General features: G+C 36.3%; 1 protein-coding gene and 1 long non-coding RNA gene across 4 annotated transcripts in view; one reads left to right on the top strand and one right to left on the bottom strand.

Annotated features, from left to right (window-relative positions):
* Window positions 1-5122, top strand: part of LOC140326915 (uncharacterized) — an 8958-nt gene extending 3836 nt beyond the window's left edge. Inside the window, exons 2-3 of the long non-coding RNA XR_011919945.1 lie at window positions 1029-1117; window positions 4899-5122. This is a non-coding gene — a long non-coding RNA (uncharacterized lncRNA). The remainder of the gene's footprint in view (window positions 1-1028; window positions 1118-4898) is intronic.
* The window catches only part of TRIM2 (tripartite motif containing 2), a 64946-nt gene that overhangs the window by 38920 nt on the left and 6399 nt on the right, over window positions 1-19627 (bottom strand). The window contains exon 1 of one of the 3 annotated variants that reach the window (XM_072405930.1): window positions 18554-18742. The exons of the other annotated variants lie outside the window; for them this stretch is intronic. The gene's annotated coding sequence lies outside the window, so the exon portion shown is untranslated. Of the gene's footprint in view, window positions 1-18553; window positions 18743-19627 lie in introns of those variants that run through there. 3 annotated transcript variants of the gene reach the window in all.

The following is a 19627-nucleotide window of genomic DNA, read 5'->3' as shown; positions in this document are numbered from 1 at the left end:
CGACGCTGGATCATCGCAGCAGGGACCATGTAAGTGAGGGGAAATTAGGTAGGGAGAAAAGTTCGGGCTTATCGATAGTTGTAACTTTTTTTAGCCCGAACCAAGGTCGGGGTTATCGGTTGGGTGGTTAATAAACAGGATTATATAGCGCCAACATATTACGCAGCGTTGTACATTAAAAAGGGAATGCAAATGACAGTGGCACAGGAGGAGGAGAGGACCTTCCGCCGAAAAGCTTACAATCTAGAAGGTGGGGGAAGTAACACTAACATAACAAAGTTCATAAAATGAGGGAAGGATGAATATAATTAGACGATTTCACACTCTTTGACAGATCTGGCATTGCTTATTGTTTATACTGCTAATACACACACACACATGGCCTCTTAAGTAATATTACATATCAGAAATAGTCACCTCTAATAATATTCATGCCAGGGGCACATTCACATTACATGTTTCCATCACACAGGGACCTCTTGTTCTTCCTGACAAAACAATTATATTTTTTTATTTACATAAAAATATTGTGATCAGGTGGGTTTATTATTGCAGAAGAGCCCGGCAATGTCCCTTCTACAATAAAATTATTTGCTTGTTTGTATTTTGTTTTCTATGTGCACAGAGCTGTGCATGTTTAGCTCATTATACTATGTTGGGTATTCTGGGATACACCTGGAGCTGGGAATGAAAGAACTCCTGTATGGATGTGTGGTAGTTACCAGCTGGTAATCTGGCCAGGGCAATCACAATGGCTGAAGATCCTGAAATCAGAAGAGGGCTGGGTAAACATAGCAGCATCCACGATGGTGCAAAGACAGATTAGCGTAATTTTAAAACATGTGATTAGGCAGGTATCTTAACTTTATTGCAGAAAATAATTTGCCTGTCCCATCTGCAATAAAATAATCTTTTAGTTTTGCTTTCTTAATTCTTTAAAGCTAACTAAACCTAATTTATACTCACCTGTCTCTGTTCCGTTGTTGGTGCTGTCATCTTCTTCCTTCTTCTCTTACTTGATTGTTCAGGCCAAGATGTCACATTCATTCAGTCCTGCCAGCCACAAGGGAAGTTGGGATGCATGTTTGACAATTCAACAATTGAAGAAAGCACTCAGGTAAAAAAAACATACCTATAAAGGAAAACATTACAATGTACAAGATAAAACCCAGTCAGTTCATGTGCTGACAAGTGTGTTGATAGGAAGAGAAAGCAGAGTAACAGAGAGATTAGTTCACTGATGTGCTGCTTCTCCTTTCACTGTTCAAGCACAGGCTTGAACAAGACCAAGACAATATGGGTTCAGAGGAAGTGGGTTGAATGACGTTGGTCATTAGGCCATTCGGTTGCAGAAAAAATACTGCAATCTCTTGGTTGACAGGGAATATTGCAGCAAAAATCTGGATTTGTTACTTTAGCTTTTATGTACTATTCCTCAGCGCCCTTATCTTTAGCACTGCATAGCTGGAGGGTACCTATCACAGAACTTGTCTGGCATTAGTTGTGGTCATACTTTAAAAATGTTCCTGCCTTGAAGACAGTTAGCTTTACTTACTGCATGATTGTTCCCAATTAGTCATTTAGAGAGTATTAAAGCCAAAAAACTTATTATGATATCAAGACAACTAACAGTTTCAGAGGAGGCTCAGCAATGACAGCTTATGTATTTGTCTCCTAAATTTATCCAAAGTGATGCAATGGGCAGCAGTAACAGGCTGTAAATGTGCAGACAGTACAATAAACTGAGTGTACAATCTGTCATTTCCATTTTCAGAAGCAGAGCTGTATTTATCAGTTTTGCACAGTCAGGTCTTTCAGCCATATCAGCAGGCACATGTGGCTGAGGGCTTTTACACAGACTAACCGCTTATTCAGGGCAGAGGAGATAGCAGCACCATACTAGAATAGTCACTGAATGCAGAAAAACACAAAGATATTGCAGGAATTTAGCTGCCCGCAAAGCAGTCACTCTGAGTTGTTAAATATTCATGTTATTTCTGCAGTTATAGGTCTAAGAAGGGCATCGCTGGATGTATTTGGAATAAATGGCCACAAAATTAAGTGCAGCTAGGAAAAAGGCAGGTACCTGTATGTTTGCTGGGTTGTATTTTTTGTCTGCTATTTGTTTGTATAGGATTAGGAATTAAAGCAAAATTCCAACTGAAAAAAGGAATATCAAATAAATAACCAATAAAATATCAAAACCAGATTTTGTAATAATCAGCTTCAAACCTTGCAGTTCTTCTTTCTGCCACTAGATGTACTCAGTATGGTGGTCAGTATCATATAAACCAATCATTATGAGCCATACTGCTTTCTCATCCTATCAACTTGCTACTTATAAGCACATAAACTGATTGGTTCCTTGCAGTGTCTTCCTCTCAAACTCCAGTTTTGCTGTACAGGAACTGGAAAAGAATATAAGCATGTCAGATACATGTATTTATGTTTCATTCTTCTAAATAAAATACTGCTGAAAAGTGAAAATGAACACTTTTGAATTCACCAGAACAGGGGGTGAGGGCAAATCTTTCAGTGGAGTCACTTGCTCTAAATGTCTATGAATCTCAGGCAGGATTTCCCTTACTTTGTAAAGAATTACTCTCAGTTCCTCTTGTGTCCATAGGGCAGGAAATGATTAAAAAAAAATCCTCCTAATGGAAGAAAAACCTGGAAATGGTTTTAGCCTTTCCTTACTTCAGTACATGTTTTACAAAAATGGATTCTATCAAATAGTTTACAGTTAGTAAACAACTCAACACATTCAACAATATTCAAACATAAATATCCCTCCCCTAATTTCCCCAATCCTTCACCATATTAAGAGTATAAAGCCAGTACAGTCGTCAAATAGTTGACACATTTTTGTTTCCAGTGACAAGAGAACAAACCAGTGCTATACACATAGTGCCGTACTTTTCTATGGATAGGGACCGGAGTAAGACAAATGAGTGGCACCCCTCTGTGCTATCCACCATAGCTAAGTACAATGATTGTTCTTGATCAGATGTTCATTGATCCACCAGGGAGCATTGATGAACAATACAGGTTAGATGAACACCAAAGATAAATGGTTATCTGACATGTATAGTATTATAAGACAAAGCAGCAGGAGTGAACAGATATTATTTGTTGGGCAACTTCTGCCAGGACAACATATGGTAAAATCTTGACAGAGGTCCCCAAAGGGAAACTTCATGAGGTAGGTGTTTTATTTGATACACTTATAAAGTATGGAAGCCAATCTGAGATGAGGATACATGTTGAAGCTTCAGGTAAATACCAAAATAAAAATGTAACAGCTGAAAATGATTTAAGCACATCTTAGGGTATAAGGATTAGACCAAATGTTGCAAGGTCTGGACACCTCTACTGGTGCAAATAGCCAGGTCAGTTCTCTGACAAAAATCTGAAAAGTTTAGTTTATGGGTCTCTGCAATAATGGATTGTTCACCTGTATGTACACTGGACCATGAATGCATATGAGTTACATCATTCCAGCAGTACAGATAGTTTAAGGTCTTGTAAGATGACCATAAAAGATGTAGATGCTAATGAGAGAGTTTGTGCATGCTGCATCACTAGGGAGAGGCAACTTTAGTTTCACTTTAGGTAGATTAGATATTAAAGGTTTTATTTAGAGACATATTGGGACAGCCAATATGGGAACTTACATACTTTCTCCTAGTTGGTTCCAATAAAAGTATTTTTGCTTAGACAGCTAGTATTGCTGGATGCAATTAGCAAACTCAGCAGCCACAGAAGGCCTCCAGCAATTTCAGAAGGCGGGCTAAAATGACATTTTTCATATTCCTGCCAGTACAAGTTTCCTCTAAAATAACACATTTCAGTAACTAGTTCATTTCAGTTTACAAAGCCTCCAGTGTCATCTTCACAAAGAAAATGGGTTCTGTTTTGTCAGGCACCAGCTGCCAACAGCCTACATACAATCAATAGCATTTCTGGGGAACAGTCTGAGCCTAACTCCTACATCTAAAACCATTACACTTTCATGTTTACAAGCATGGCATCAACCAAATGTCCTCAGAGTGGGGTTAATATGACTAATGAGTCAGTCTCTGGGAATTCAGGGAGATGTAGAGTGACATGAAAGAAATACACTTAGTAGCTCTGAATGTCAATGTCACAGAAAAAGGAAAAGGAGCATCTGAACCTTTTTAAAATCTGTCCCTTGCTTCCTAAACTGGCATATACCATATATACTCATATATAAACCATAGTACTTATTCTTACCTGAAAAATCAGAAAAACAAGAAATTCTTACTTGACACTAGTGGTAACATCATAGCAGTACTACAGAGGTACAGCAAAGAATGAAATGAATTGTTGCTGGAACTGACAGGTAGATGTATATCTTACGATTCCAGCTGCACTGTTCTGGTTTTAGGGCAGCAGGTAGTAAGAGGGGAAGGCAGCAAAGGGTCTTTTGTTGAAGGGAGATCAGAAGCTGTGGGTGTTTTCTACTGGAGAATGAGGCTGCAGGTGTTTTACCAGGGAACTTCAAGTGTTTTAAGGGGGGGGGCACAGTTTTAATGGGGGACAGGAGGGATGAAAGCAGCTGTGGGAGTCTTAACAAGGATGGAGGACAGATGGCAGAATAAGGAGGAGTGCAGAAGCCTCACTAATGACAGGAGATGGGAAAGGGGAGTGAGGTCAAGGTTTCATGTGTATCACATATTATAGTTAGAAAAATATACTCAATGTGTATTTTTATTTTAGTTCTGGATGGAACTGGGAATGTGCGAGGAAAGTTGTAATAAATAAGAGAATCCCACGCTTACCACAGATGTCCACATTGGAAGATTTATATTTTATCTCACCTCTTTTTATAATGAAACTAAGATTTCAAATATTGAAAATTTCTGTCTTTCTCACAGTTGTCACCAGGATAGAAAAAGTGAATTCACCTATTGGGGACACAGGCAACAATAAAAACATGAGAGAGGTTTGCATCTTCCTTTATCCAAAAAATAATGCCTTGTTTATGTATATACTGTAAGGGGTCCTTGTGTAGTCTGTGGTATAGTTTGATGATTTATTATGATATGATAAATAATGTAATATGTTGTAGTTGTATTGTGTTGCATGTTATATTTTGTGCAGTCTCTGAGCATTGTTATTGCACAGTGTATTGTTTGACATTGACAGAGCAATACTTATTATCATGCAATATGAAGCAGCATTATGACACACAGTGTAGTATATTATTATGTAGTATTATTGTGTACAGATATGACTCTTAAAATGCAGCGTTATGAATGTGAGGCACTTTATGCTGCACCACTATAACGTTGTACATTATTATAGTATAGAATCTAATTATACAATGTATTTAATAATAATTATTATTTATTCTTTGGAGAAAAGTATGTGTCTTCAGTCCTTTAATGGGTTTCCACAAAAATCAATTTAGTGAATAGATTGTCATACTTTCTCATTGAAACACCTCACCTCATACATAATTCAGTTTAACTTGTTGGTTCTGTTTCTTGAATGTAATTTAGAACAATTTTACCATATACTGAGATATGCATCTATGACAATATCCAAGAATTGTGGCAATAGATCAAAGCAATGTCTGGAACAAGTTTTACAGTTAAGATTAGTTAAGGTGTTTCCAAATGTGATTAATGATTGTAATATGAAGGCTTCTATATTTGCCTTTTGTCAAAATATCAGCCGTGCCCTTCTTTAGTCTACTAAATATAGGTACATCTGTTATACTGTATTTTATAGACTGTATTTAATAGACCTTTGTAATATGCCTTTTATATATATAAATATATATATATTTACATACATATTTATTGTAAAACTAAAATCAGTGCCAGCACAAAATCATCTCAACTTGCCAGATTCAAGGATAGACTGGGCTCTAAACAGTGGTAAAGTTCAAATTAAAATACAACTTGAAACAACGAACACAACAATAAAACAACAATACAACAACGAACTACCGGCTAGGCCGTATCTGGCCTAAAGGCCGGAGTTTGACGACCCCTGTTCTACAGGAACCAAAGTTAGTTTTGAGGTGAACCAATATACCTAGCTGCAAACTTTTGGAGTTGTGGGGAAAACCAGAGTGGCCAGAGAAAACCTTTCCAAATTCAAGAAGAAAATGCAAACTCCTTGCTGGCAATGACCTGGCCAGGTTCAAACCTAGGACCCGCTGCTGAGGAGTTCTAGCCATCTGTGCCACCCGTGAGTGTGCAGTTATGCATTTAAAAAACCTTACATAACCCAGGCATATGTGTGAAAAATTACAGACTCGCATATTTGCAAAAGAAGAGAATACATCTTTACATTTTCCACTGCCCATGCTGAGACTGCTTCACAGATGAATTGTCTCCAAAGTCTACAGGGAAACTAACAAATCCAGGAGTGTCAATCTTTTCAGTGCTCCACATCTCTTGCTGGTTCCTACAACTGACATCCAGAAATTACAGGTTACAATAGTTACAAGGAGGTCAGCAAGAGCATGATTTTATGACACATGTCATGAGGCAGTGTTTTACATCAACGTATGACGTTGTATTGAGTATCTGTGGAGTAGAATTATTATGCAGTGTATGGTGTAGTATTCTGATATATTAAATGGTGTAATATTAGCTCCTGTAATGCAGTATTTCCATACACTGCATGGTATTGTGATCTGATGCTGGTATAACATTATGATATATTTCATTTTGCAGTATTATGGAATGTATTTAGGTTGAGCATCTATAATGCAGTAATATTATACAATATATGTTGTAATTTAATGCAGTACATGGCTAAGTATTCTGATTCTGTACTCATGATTCAGTTTTATCACACAGTGTATCATGTAATATTATGATGCAACATTTGGTTAACTTTGTAGTGCAGTATATTGAAAAAAAAAACTAATCTGTATTACAATGCAACATATGGTGCAGCATCACAGTCCAGTATATGGTATAATATTATCTTACAGCATTGCAATGCAGTGTTTGGTGCAATAACACAATAATATAGAATTACAGAATCATGATATAGGATGCATTTAGTATGGTTTAATATACATAGTAATGCACTGTGTCAATGCAGAAAAAGTGAATTTGTATTTAGTTATTGTCTATGGAAAAGGTTGAATATTTCTCCCCCGTAAAGCACTGTGGAGTCCTGGTTAATGTTTGCTTTTTTTTTACAAACTGTAATATAGGCAGACTAAATTCTTTGAGGAGAGGTTCATTAAACAATATTGTTTCTATATGCTGTGTGCATGAAATTACAATTTGTCTTACATTCTGTGCGGGAAAGTCATTCATGCATCTGATGCATCTAAAATGACAGTATCATTTTTAAAATAAAAGTACCAAGCATCAGAGGATTGCCTATTGTAACATATGTGCCCTTTACTAAACTACCCCTTGGGTATTTAGTCAGTTAAGCATACTTCACATCCTAGTCCAGACATTATTAGTGGTTTAGCACATTTTATTAAAGCATTTTTTAATGTGATGTTTTGGGTTGATCGCATCTCAGGTATTATTTCTTCTTGCAGCCTTGTCAAGGCAAACATTAATGGTCCTCCATTGTACTCAAAGCAAGATATTCCTTGAGCTTTGCCAGCTGGAAAACATCTGATTAGGATTGCATTTTTGGAACATTATAGCATAAGTGTAAAGATGAGTCTGGGCATTGCTTCGGCATCCAGTGCTTTCTGCCAAGCAGGCATTGTTTAGTAAAATGTTACCCAAACAATAATCACTTGTTTCCTTTTTTATTTTGAACCTTGTTTTCGCTGCATTCTAAATGTGAATGTGCCTGTGCACAGTGATTCCTTCTTTTCTCTGTGACTTCCAGAGAGAATGACAAAGAATCAGCAAAACATTTCCAACACCCTGTCAAACTTACAAAATCCAAATCTCAAAATTCGGAATTATAATAAGTGTTAGATTATTGCAGAAAGTAGTTTATTATGTTAGCAGAAAATGGACAGAAAATTGCATAAGGTAGAGGCTGATTTAAACTGGTGTGCCTGGAGACACCCCACAGATGTAAGCAGTGGGATAATCAGGCTCTGCACTGCCTGAGAAGGGCCAGGTAAGCTAGTGTCATGGGTACTAGTTTAGGATTGTTCAATATAAATGTCTTTAAATGTGATTTAACACAATTTTATATTTTACACATTTTCCTCCATTTTCATCTTTAAAACAGCTGGGCATGGTGGGGATATGATTAATAGGAGAGAGTAAGGGGAAAAGGCATAAAGGACATAAATAAAGAATCATTGAATTGAAATCAAACGTACACTGTCCATTTATGCAGCTTGTGAGTCCAAAAACAGACTGGGTTAAATGGAGGTGTTGATAAGCATGTTTTCTTTCATTTAGGCAGGGGTGTCAAACTCATGCAATTAATTAAAAAATTTAAATTTTAGACAAAGTCGCTGGCCAACCTTGAAATGTATTGAAAAAATTAGGAAGTTTTTCCTTCTCATTAGATATAAAACCTTTTCATATGGAAACAAAGAGGGTTTGCTTCACATTCAATCTGGAACAAGCCTATAATAGAGAAAGAGGCTTAAATTTTTTGTTTACATTTTATTTAAGAAAAAAATCTTATGCCTCGTTCTCTATTTGTAGCCTTCTGAGTTAAATGTCAATGGTAACCTTTTTGCACAGACTAACAATATTTCTGACAATTTTCTTCTATGAAAATCCAACCATTCAAGTCAATGCCTTAGAGTAGCAAGGTAAAGTACAGCTGAGGGGGAGTGCTGGAAATGCCAGACGTGGCCAATGCGGGGCCAAATCTTATGAGTGGCCCGCCGCTGGAACTCCCTCTCCACTGAAATAGCGCTGCTACTAAAATTCCCGAAAATACTTGCGTCTATAAAACAGTCCAATGCGGGGCCACGCAATGGCAGAGAGGCCGCTGGTCTATAGATGCAAGTGATGCCAGGGATTGTAGTAGCGGTGCTATTTCAATGCAGAGGGGGCCAGCTGCAGTTCATATTTAGGATTCCTTTGGGGGCCAAAAAATTAGACTTTGGGGTCAGAGTTTGACACCCCTGATTTAGGGGGTAAGTGGTTACCCCTTAGGTTAGCTAGGGTTTGGTAGACTAGGGTAGGTGGTTAGAGCATTGCTGAGTGGCCTACTGAACACCCTGCAGTATACTTTATTGTTTTAGGGCATTAGGTGTTTACTTAAAACATCCGTCACTAATCTAAAATTTCCCAGCCTAAGTTTATACAAAAAACATGTCCTGATTCCAGCATAGTCAAATGTTTCCCACAGACTGTTAGGGTACTGACTGGCAGTGGAGGTGACTGATAAGGATGGCAGCAGGTGGATCCAGTGAAAACTACAGGAAACTACAGGAGAACGAAAGTTATAGATTCTCTGAGGTCTTTAGTAGAGGAGTTTTCATCAAAACAGTGGCATTTGGTGGCGCACTGGTAAATCACAGTATTTAGGTAACCAATTTCAGATTACAGTGAGTCTGCATTGCAGAGCTGTAACTCCTTTGGTGAGAATTTCTAAAGCAGAACTGTTGCTGCTGCTTCTTCTGATAATTATCTGTTTTAATACCAACAGGATGTAATTGATTGTAACACATTAACATGTATGTAAGAGCAGAATATTAAAATTAGAAAAATATGCAAACATTTCTGCCACACATGCATATTTATACTTGTTTTACTGCTTTAAAGACCTTGCAATTTCAGAAAAATATCTGAAGATCTGCCAAAAATGCACTCAGCTCCTAAGTCCTGTTGTGGACTGGAAACACACAGCATTTTTGTGAATTAAGTAGTGAAAACCCTGCCCAGTTGTCATTTGCTAAACTACTTAAACACTCCAACTCTCTTATCTCTAATACACATTCACCAATTATTCTGTAGTCCAAGATAAGAACTTGGAGAACTAATTACACAATGTGACAGCTCTGATTTTCTGACATGATCAACAAGTATTTTTTGCATTTACAGAATATTTTCAGTGATAAATAACCTGACCATAAGGAAAGAAAAAATAAAGAATTATAGTTATGATTAAAATAAGTAATCTGACCAACAGAGTATCTCTTTTGAAGATGAAATGGCTATATATGCCTCTATGCACCTGGCCATGTTCATCAGTAATATGCATGTATTTTACTACATGGAATCCTTATTTTAAATAATTCTAATTAAATAAATGAATGTTGAAGAAGCAAGACGTAACTTCAGTAAGAAAAACATTACTGGATGCTATGTACTGTACACAAGTAATTCACTCTTGGATTTACAATTGTGAAAATGCATGGGCAAATTTGAATGAACCTATCTGATTATATATATGCATGGGCACAAACTGTGACTGGATGGGCAGCCAGCATAAAGATCTGATGTGGCACCTTTTGTATCTTCAGATGAATCTTCAAAAATCAAAGTGTAAGTTTAAATCAAAGTGTTTGTCCATTTGCTAGCTTCCAAAGCCCAGTTTTTATGGACAAGCAACCCATAGGTACAGTCACATTGATGTCTATTACATCACTAGTACATGTAAGCTGTTGATATAACATTTCCTCATTGACAGTGACAGCTCTGTTGATCACATTTGTTTTGGAGACTGGAACAGAAAGGCAGAGTATAGTAATAATATCAAGATAAATAAGATTTTTAATTGGTGATGGCATTGGATAAAGTACAGACATTTCTACATAGCTTTTGCTGTACCTTCTTGATTTCTGCTGGTTGTCACACAAACCTTGAGCACTATAATTAGACATTCAGCTGCTGGCTAAGTTGGTTTGACAATTATGCAACCAAGTTTACCCAAGTAATTTATTAACTGGGAATAAAAGCAGGTATCTTCATTAACAAATTGTTAAGTTAGTCATTATAGGTACTTCTGGAATCCAGTTCATGCATAGAGACAGCCAAACTATTATTGCACTTAATTTCAATATAGAAGAACTAAAACAGAATACAATCAAAAAATATTTATTTTAGTTTAAAATAGCATTTGTAAAGGTAACAACTCAACAACTCTTTTTTTTTTAAGTTTTTACTTTTAGAGGTGCTATAAAAGAGATTTTGCTTTACTACCTTTCATTGGTGACAACAAACAAAAAGTGAAGGGAATTCTCCAACAGGAACACAGACATACAAACCGTTGCATTTCTAGTAGAGTATGGGAAGGCTAGAACCCCTTCTGATTTTAATTGCTGTCCATATCCCTGTCTTAGGTATTCTCTCACTTAGGCTGCGTACACACATGAAATAATTGTCGTTGGAAACGAACGATCCACAACAGATTGTTCGATAATTGTTAACAAAAAAAGTGCACAATGACTGGTCAACAACGTTCAAACGATTGTATCTAGTGTGTACATTTTTGGTGGATTTGAACGATCGTATCGTTAAAGCATGTAAAGAATTGTGCACAATACTATCATTCAAAATAATCGGGAATATTTGTTGATTGTTCGTTTTCAAACTATAATTCTTCCACGTGTGTACCTAGTCTTACTGTCTGGTAAAACTGTTTTCAACCAAAATGCAGGAACAATTTGCAAGCAACAAACAACCAACCAAAAAACTCTTGCAGCCCTAAATATCAGTATATAGTGTATAAGATATGACAGCAGTATGAATCAGATGACAAGATATATAGATGTATATGAAGATCAGTTAGTGATGGGGCAGAACAGATTAAGTAATTAGTTGTTCTAGTTCTAGATTTTAGCCAAAAACTCACCAAAAACTCAAATAAATGTTATAACCTCAAATTAATGTATAACCTTCTATTTAAGAAGAGATGCAGTATTTGCTAGATAGTAATGGAGGCTCACTAATTGCTTTCATTTTATGACCTTTATTGCAAAGGGGTAAAGAAAACATTAATTTTAAATAGCCAATAAAACAATACCAATAAAAAGTAAAAAAAAAATAATAAGTAGATAAATAAATGAACAATTAAATGAGTTTGTTTAAAAAATCATTAAGCATAAGCTACTTAGATCTTTGGTCTTCTTTTAGTATTCCTAGCACAATAAGTGAGAAGAATTGCTGACGTCTATATGGGAGATTGGGTAATTGACCAATGAATGATCTGTTCTCAGTGCACTATAACTGTGTGAGTCTTCGAAGCAATGAAAAGAGGAGACCAGCACCACACACAATGCAAAAGACATTTTCACTCTGTTCTGCAACCCTTTTTATGGGGGTTTTGTCTGATAATAAAGCTCTGTGGAAATGGGTGGGCAGACACAGGGGGAAATGGGTGACCATGAGGGACAGAATCACTAGCAAGAGAAAATGGCAGAAATATGTTATCTGCCTTGGGAGAATATGTAAATATATCTGTATATTTGCTAATCTCCTAATACCACAAATTTACGAACAAGCTACAATCTTCTATTTCCTGTATCTCGTCTCTTTAATAGATATTAAGCAGGAAAAAGTTGGGATCTCATAAAACACTGCAAATTTTTCCCCCTCAAAAATGAAAACTTTTTTTTTGGAATTTCTTTAACTTTACATTGTCTATTTCCTATTGTTCTCTAAACTATACACAAGAATGTATATAAAACTGTAAGAACACCTAAATTAACCTTACCTAATGTTCTCTTAGGCAGTAAGGATGTGGTGCAGTTACTATTTCATTAAGGCAATGAACTGAAACCACGTCTCAATCAAGGCCCACCCATAGGGAATGATTGGGGTTGGTAGTGATCAGCTCAGCACTGCCCGCTGTAAAATGTTGAAGACTGGTTCATTAGGGACAAAAGAAGCAGTTGGTGAGCTGCCAACTACCAGGTACTGACCAGGTATACCTGTTCCCATGGCCTGTCTGAATTTAGCAATTGGGGACTATTTCTAAGTGTTTTTTGTACATTGCATTCAGTTGGAAAATGCGTAAATCAATTTTATTTTATAATTACATTTTCTGATTGTGAAAAATGTGTGAATTTTTGAGTAAAAATAGAGCAAATCTTTGGTGTAAACGCTAACAAACCCCATAAGGTGCTTATCTGAAAACAGTAAAGGAGCCATAATAATAAAATATATTATAAAAAAATATAAAATATAATAAATAATTAAAATATATAAATAATATAAAATAATAATATATAAAATAGTTTCCTTTTATGCAAGTTTTTTTTCTTTTTATTAAACAAGCAATTGCTACACTCTGTATGCTTTCTTGTTCATGTTAGAAAAGCATTCTAAAACTAATCTATTAGTATGGTCTAGTAGTCAATACATCAAGTTACATAATATTATTATGGCAATGTATTTTAGAATTTGAACATTACCATTTGTTTGATCGCTGTGACCTACTTTAAGCCAGAAGCTTATTCCCCTCCCGTAGCGCTTTATTCTGTGCTTCTTGAAGCATATGCCGGATCCAAGTCTCTGGTGATGCTAGCAAAGCAGTGCAGCAGACAGAAGCCCAGACAGCTTCAGGGTATACATCACAAACATCCATATGCTCACTCTTCACATTTTTTAAAGATCCCAAGCATTACAAAAAATGATAGGAAACTGAAGGGTTAGTCTGCTCATAATATGCAGCCAAACCAGTGGTTCAGCTTCTTTGTTAAAATTCAGGAAAACAAAACAAAAAAAAAACATCTGTGTTGCCTGTAGCAGTCAAGTTTTTTTTAAAGTAATCCCATCTACACTCTTACATTATGCTTGCTGTTTTTGACATTGTTCATAATGATCAGGCCCCCAAGAATGATTGGTTGTGCAATTGTGCTATATACAATACAGCTTCCCGTGCCAGTCAACATAACTAAATCTCTTTAAAGTGGAACTAAATATTTCGAACTAAACTATTGCAACCAGGCATTTCAGTGCAAAGGTGTATTTTAGGAAGAAGATTGTGAGCAGGCAGGTAAGTATGTTTTATTGCAGAAGGAGCATTGCCTGTCCCCTTTGCTACCTGTTTTTAATTTTTAGGGGCAGCCTGTGGAAGAGAACCTGAACCTACCTTCACTTCACAGTCACACTTGCCACTCAGGGCATGGGAAAGTGCGTGACTTACTTCCCCAGGTATGTGAACTGTATATACCAGGGAAAGACTTTGTCATAGCTCCTAAGTTTTGGAAAGAGGGACACTTTTCTGCTTACAGTAAGCAAATGATACACCTCTGCCATGCCCCAATTTTGCAGACCATAAAAAATGATTGCTCAAACAATAGGAGCTTTACAATTAATTTACCTCCAAACAAATGGAATCGTATGGAGGCAAGATAAAAGATTTAGTGCAAAAATGTTTTTTAATAATTAAATAAAACATTTTTTCTAGTAGTGTAAGCGAAAGAAGGGCAGGGGGACTTAGTTCTAAAAGTCAGAGAGTCCATCTAAATCCTAAAATTGACTTATATTTAGCTGATTACATGTATTTTTACAATGTGGACAGAATACTAATAAAAATACCATGTATGTACTTCCAGTTGAGTCTGGAGTAAATATAGACAGCAATATAAACACTACAGAGATTTCAACTCCTCCCTGCTTTCTCTGAAATTTAAAATGTTGTATCTACATAGACCTGTGACCTTTTGGGGAGATTAAGCTTCTCTTCCTCTTGTAGAGACAGAACAAGTTGTTAGTAAATAAATCTCCAATGTAATGGAAAGTCCTCATAGGAAGATATCTCTTCTACAACTTTTTTCTGGATTGTCTCACACTTTCTGTTTTTCTGAAAACCAACATAAGAACTAATAGTGAAGTTAGATCTAGAGGTACACAGAGAGAAATGAAAACTTGGGTCCTAAATCCTCCCCTCTCTATCCAAATCTACAATATATAATTTTAGCTGCAGGTCTTTTTTAACTGTTGGGTAAAGTTATGTGTCTTATATATTGTGCAATATAGTATATTTCCTTTGTCCTTTCCATGAACAGCCATATGCCTACACCCTCATAAAGAAGCTTCCACCTTAAGTAATTGAGTATAGTTTTACAAAACATTTAGTTTTGAGTCACTCCTGTTTGGCTGTTTACTACAGAGCACTTCAGTATTAAACAGAAAAAAATATAATGATAATTACTATTTGAAAGATATATAAAGTACAAACTGGCCTTTTATTTATCTGTACCTGTGTTTCTCAATCAGGGTTCCTTAAGCAATGAGCAATTTGTAACTCTCAGGTCAGTTACTACTGACATCAATGTTCTATTTGTCTATCCATAAAGGGAACATTTGTCCCACTTGTTAGCAGTACACAAGGCATTTTTCCTATTGACCACCAGTCTATGTACCATGAATTGGAGATATCATAATTATTGACAGGGGTTCCCGAGACCTGAAAGTCATTTCAAAGGTTCCCCCATGTTAAAAAGGTTGATATAGCATAAAAACATTGGCATTGGACATTTGAAGTGTCTTTATAACTTTATAACTGACTTTTGAACTTTTTTAATCACTAATCAGGAACACGATTAGCGAAAGAACTCTTGAGCAGCATGCCTGTGGACGTCTTTGAATAAACGCCTGATGAGTGCAAATTGTGCCAGTGCACAAGGGCCTTGGACCCTTCTCAGCCAACAGGGGCCCCCACAAGGGCCACAAGTCAGCTCATTATGGGTACCTTACGTGACTTCTGTACAGGTGTCCACTGTTGGCTAATTCTGCACAATGAACAAATCCCACTAGGTACAATGAACAATGGTTACAAACATTTTTAAGCATTCACAAATGGTTTTCAAAGGCAGTTTCAATTTAAAACAAAATAAAAAAGCATTTGCAAATGCCTGAAAAAGCCTAGCATTTACTCCCTGCTACCACTCCTAGCAGTTGCCAATACACTCCCAGAAGTAAATGTTCCTTTTTTTTTTTACTGACAACTGAACATGCCCTAAACATTTCCCACTGGGCACAATGGATATTTCCTAAATATGAGCAATATAATTAGTGAAAGTATTATATAAAATGTTTTCAATGTGCTGCCCTGAATTGCTTTTAGGTTCAGCCACCTAATGACTTCTGTCAGTGCAATTTCTGTATCCTAGTTTACAAACCCACTCGCCTGCCCTCCACAATATGAAGAGCCATCACTGCCATTACTTAATTCACTATTTTAATATTTATTATGATGAATGCAGCAATGTTATGAAGAATGCAGCATTGTTAATATTATTATAATATTAGCAAAAATTGGAACTCTAGAGTTGCAATTTAGTCTTTCAGCAGCAGCCAAAACCGAAATGTCTGCTTTGGCTTTAGTCACCTCTATGAATTCTAAGCTAGGAATGTATTTATCTACATTGCTTAATATATCCTTTGAAACTGTCAAGGCTGGAAAAGTTTACAAGGTTCTTGTAATCCACCAAGAAATGTAATATAATACTATTGCATTTTGATCGTCATAAAAAATAAATAAATCAATAAGGATTGGTTACAGCTCCAAATATTGAAGCATTGTAGTTCCATTATGGTACAAATATATTTATCTACACAATAAAAAAACCTTTATTGATATTTTTCTCTACATCTACATGTACACAAAGCTGCAAGCGTCAGAGGCTGGGACAATCTGTAACACTGCCAGTGCTGCCTAATACAATCACATTTTATGGAAGTGATTTACTTGTTTCCAATCTCTGTCACTGTTACTTTTTCTGCACAGCTTGGCTTGCACATAAATGTAAAGAGAAAAATAAAAGCAATTCTTGTAGTAAATGCTATCATTACATGGATAATCACATACAAATACAATATATTTTCATAAAGGAGGTATGTAGAAATTTACCACCAGCTAACAGCTTAAACAACAAGATGATCCAAGGTGTTAAAATATTAATATTCTAGTTTTAGCCATTACATTCACTTTATTTGACTTTTATAATAATTTGACATGATCACTTAGGAACGAGCTGGGCTTTAAGTTATCTCTAGATAGGACCACAGTCTCTTGTCCTTCATTCCTGTGCATTCCAACCTTCCTCATTCAGTACTACAATAGCTTATTTTCTAGGAGGTGTCAGCATATCAAAGGGAATATGATCCCAGCAATACATAATTAGTATGAAATAGTCCTGGCACATGTAAATGCACAGTGTTTACGGGGACAGGATTAGAGTACAGAAAGAAAAGCAGAATAAGTATTTTGAAAACACAAGGTTATGGGTGAAAATATTGTTTTACATACCAACATAATGGCCAAATGGAAATAAAGGCCTTAACAATGCAGACAAACTCTTGTATGTAGCTTCACTGCTGACTTGTTAATCAGAAGCAGAATTTTAAAGTGAGTTTAAAATAATATTTTATGTTCTGCAGAATTTCCTTATTCATATGACTAAATTCATCAATGAGAGAACTACAGTATCATATGGCATTGTGAAACAGACATGCTGAGCATTTTATTGAAATATGTTGTACATATGTGATGTTCCCACACCTCCTAGTGGGAGGATAAAGCATGCTTGCTCACCCTGTCTATTGCTGACTGCAGGAAATAGATCTAAATTTCTATGAATACATGGATAATTAACAATCACAAATAAGTGAACGATGAAAAACTATAACATTGGTTAAGTGATATTTCTGCATACAAGGATGGTTTCTGTATTTCAGATGCTGAGATAAAAATAAAATAAAGCACCTAACTGTAAATCAACCAATGTTTGGCAGTAGGTGACATCTGAAATTAGTCCAGAATCAATCTAGAATTCAGCTGGAAATATACCAATATCTAATTTTAATTGGCAGTAAAAGACATCCATAAAGACCCACAACACAGAAGGAACAGCTTGCTATGTCTTCCCATTGTATTACCACTGCATGAAAATCAGCTAAATATAAGAACTCTTGTATTGTCATACCAGCCCCAAGATCTTTCCACACATGCTTCAACCACATATACAATACATATCTGCAAACATACATGTCTACAACCTAAACAGCATAAACTTCCCCAGGTAAACTTTGCAATACCTGTCCTTTCTGCACCACAGCAGCCCTTAAGGGTAGACAAGACAAGCATTCAGGTTTGGACTACAAGAAAAGATTTACAATGTAGACTGTTTATTGTACAGAGGCTTTTCAATGTGTTCAGTGTCTATTGTGTTTCTTTTTGTAGAAAAATTAAAATAGGTGTGCACTGCTAACACTCATTATCAAAGTTGGAGGGAACATTGTGCTGGGTACCAGCAGGCAATGTGTTTGTGGATAAGCAGCTATCACATTGCTGGTCAATATTGGAGGGATTTGTATCTTGGGGATTTCTGCCCTTTACACCACCTTGGTATATATGTCCAATATGGAGCAAGGTCATGTTCTTGTATCAATTCACCTTGCAAGTATGACTTGGGAAATAAGTGTATAAAAATAATAAAAAAAGGCAATAAAATAAAATTTGCCATGTTTTCTTAGCATAAAACGTATCAATGATCTTTTTTTGCTATGTGAATAATCAACAAAGAAAAGATTTGACAGCAATTCTGCACATTCATTAATAGGCATGCAGATGTAAAGATTTAAGTCTTCTGTTCTTCTTTAGTACAAAATGGATAGAGCAGTGCTGTGTGCAGTAGCCTTTGATCAGACATACATTTACTTACATTTGGGAGGGATAGGGATCCAGTGGCTGCTGCTGCTGAGACAAAAGGTGATTTAGACTTGTTTGTTGCTGTTTGGCGGTGAATGGAAGACTGCAGTGTGTGTGCTTACTGCTCACTTGCTGTACCCTGCATCTCTTCTGCATCCATTGCTTCTGTCAGATATGACCTCTGCTCTGCCTAAAGGCTCCACACATATTATGTGATGTGCAGCTATGTGCTTCACCACCTCCTGCCAGCTAGTAATGACATCAGGGAGAATAATAATGATGGGTATCTATTAAAGCTTCCCAGCTGCAGGCTACAGAAAGCTGCTTCATCAAAGAATGTGATTAGCAGCATCACACAGCTCTGAATGTGGGGTCTTTCCATTTGCTTTGCTCTGTGTTCCAATTTGCAGCACTTCTGCCATTGCCATTAGACCAGAGACTGGCTATAAAATGTAACTGATCTAAGAGATAGTTTTAAATAGGAGAAGCATGTCACTCTTTTATTATTCATCATTGGAAAACCTGTAATCTTTTTGGTATCTTCTATGTTGTGAATTAACCTGGCACATGTACTAAGTTTCTGAAGTATATTGAGCCATATTGGTCCATTAGGTGCTAGCAATCCGTTTTTCATTCATGGTTTTATTATTCATTTTCCTGTTTATTATGTTTTAGAAGCAAATGCATCCAAACATTTATAGTTAATGCAACTTTGAAGTTGATCTCATCAACAGTTATTTGCCAAACTATTACTTTTAGAAGACATTGTAAAGAACAATGAATTATTATGTGCCAGGAGGGAATATAGACAGCAATCAGAACGAATCTGTCAAAGTAAACAAAAGAAACCTGGAAGCTGATATTGGTTGACCTTTGTTTCTGAAAATGCTAATTGCCTGGCCCCCATGCTGACTCTCAGGCTGAAGTCTAATGGCAGAGTTTGATTTTCCACAAGGCAACCAGGGCAGAAACAGGAGATGCAGCTACAATGTTTCTGCTTCTGCACTAAACCAGAAATATATGTGGTTAAACCTGTGCACTTGGCTGTTAATTCTTAAAGGTAGTACTTTTAGGCACTTGGTGTCTG

Source organism: Pyxicephalus adspersus, chromosome 3, assembly GCF_032062135.1.
Source record: "Pyxicephalus adspersus chromosome 3, UCB_Pads_2.0, whole genome shotgun sequence".
NCBI classification, from domain to species: domain Eukaryota; kingdom Metazoa; phylum Chordata; class Amphibia; order Anura; family Pyxicephalidae; genus Pyxicephalus; species Pyxicephalus adspersus.
The sequence above is the reverse complement of the archived record's forward strand: the minus strand, read 5'-3'. Positions and strand labels throughout refer to the sequence as shown.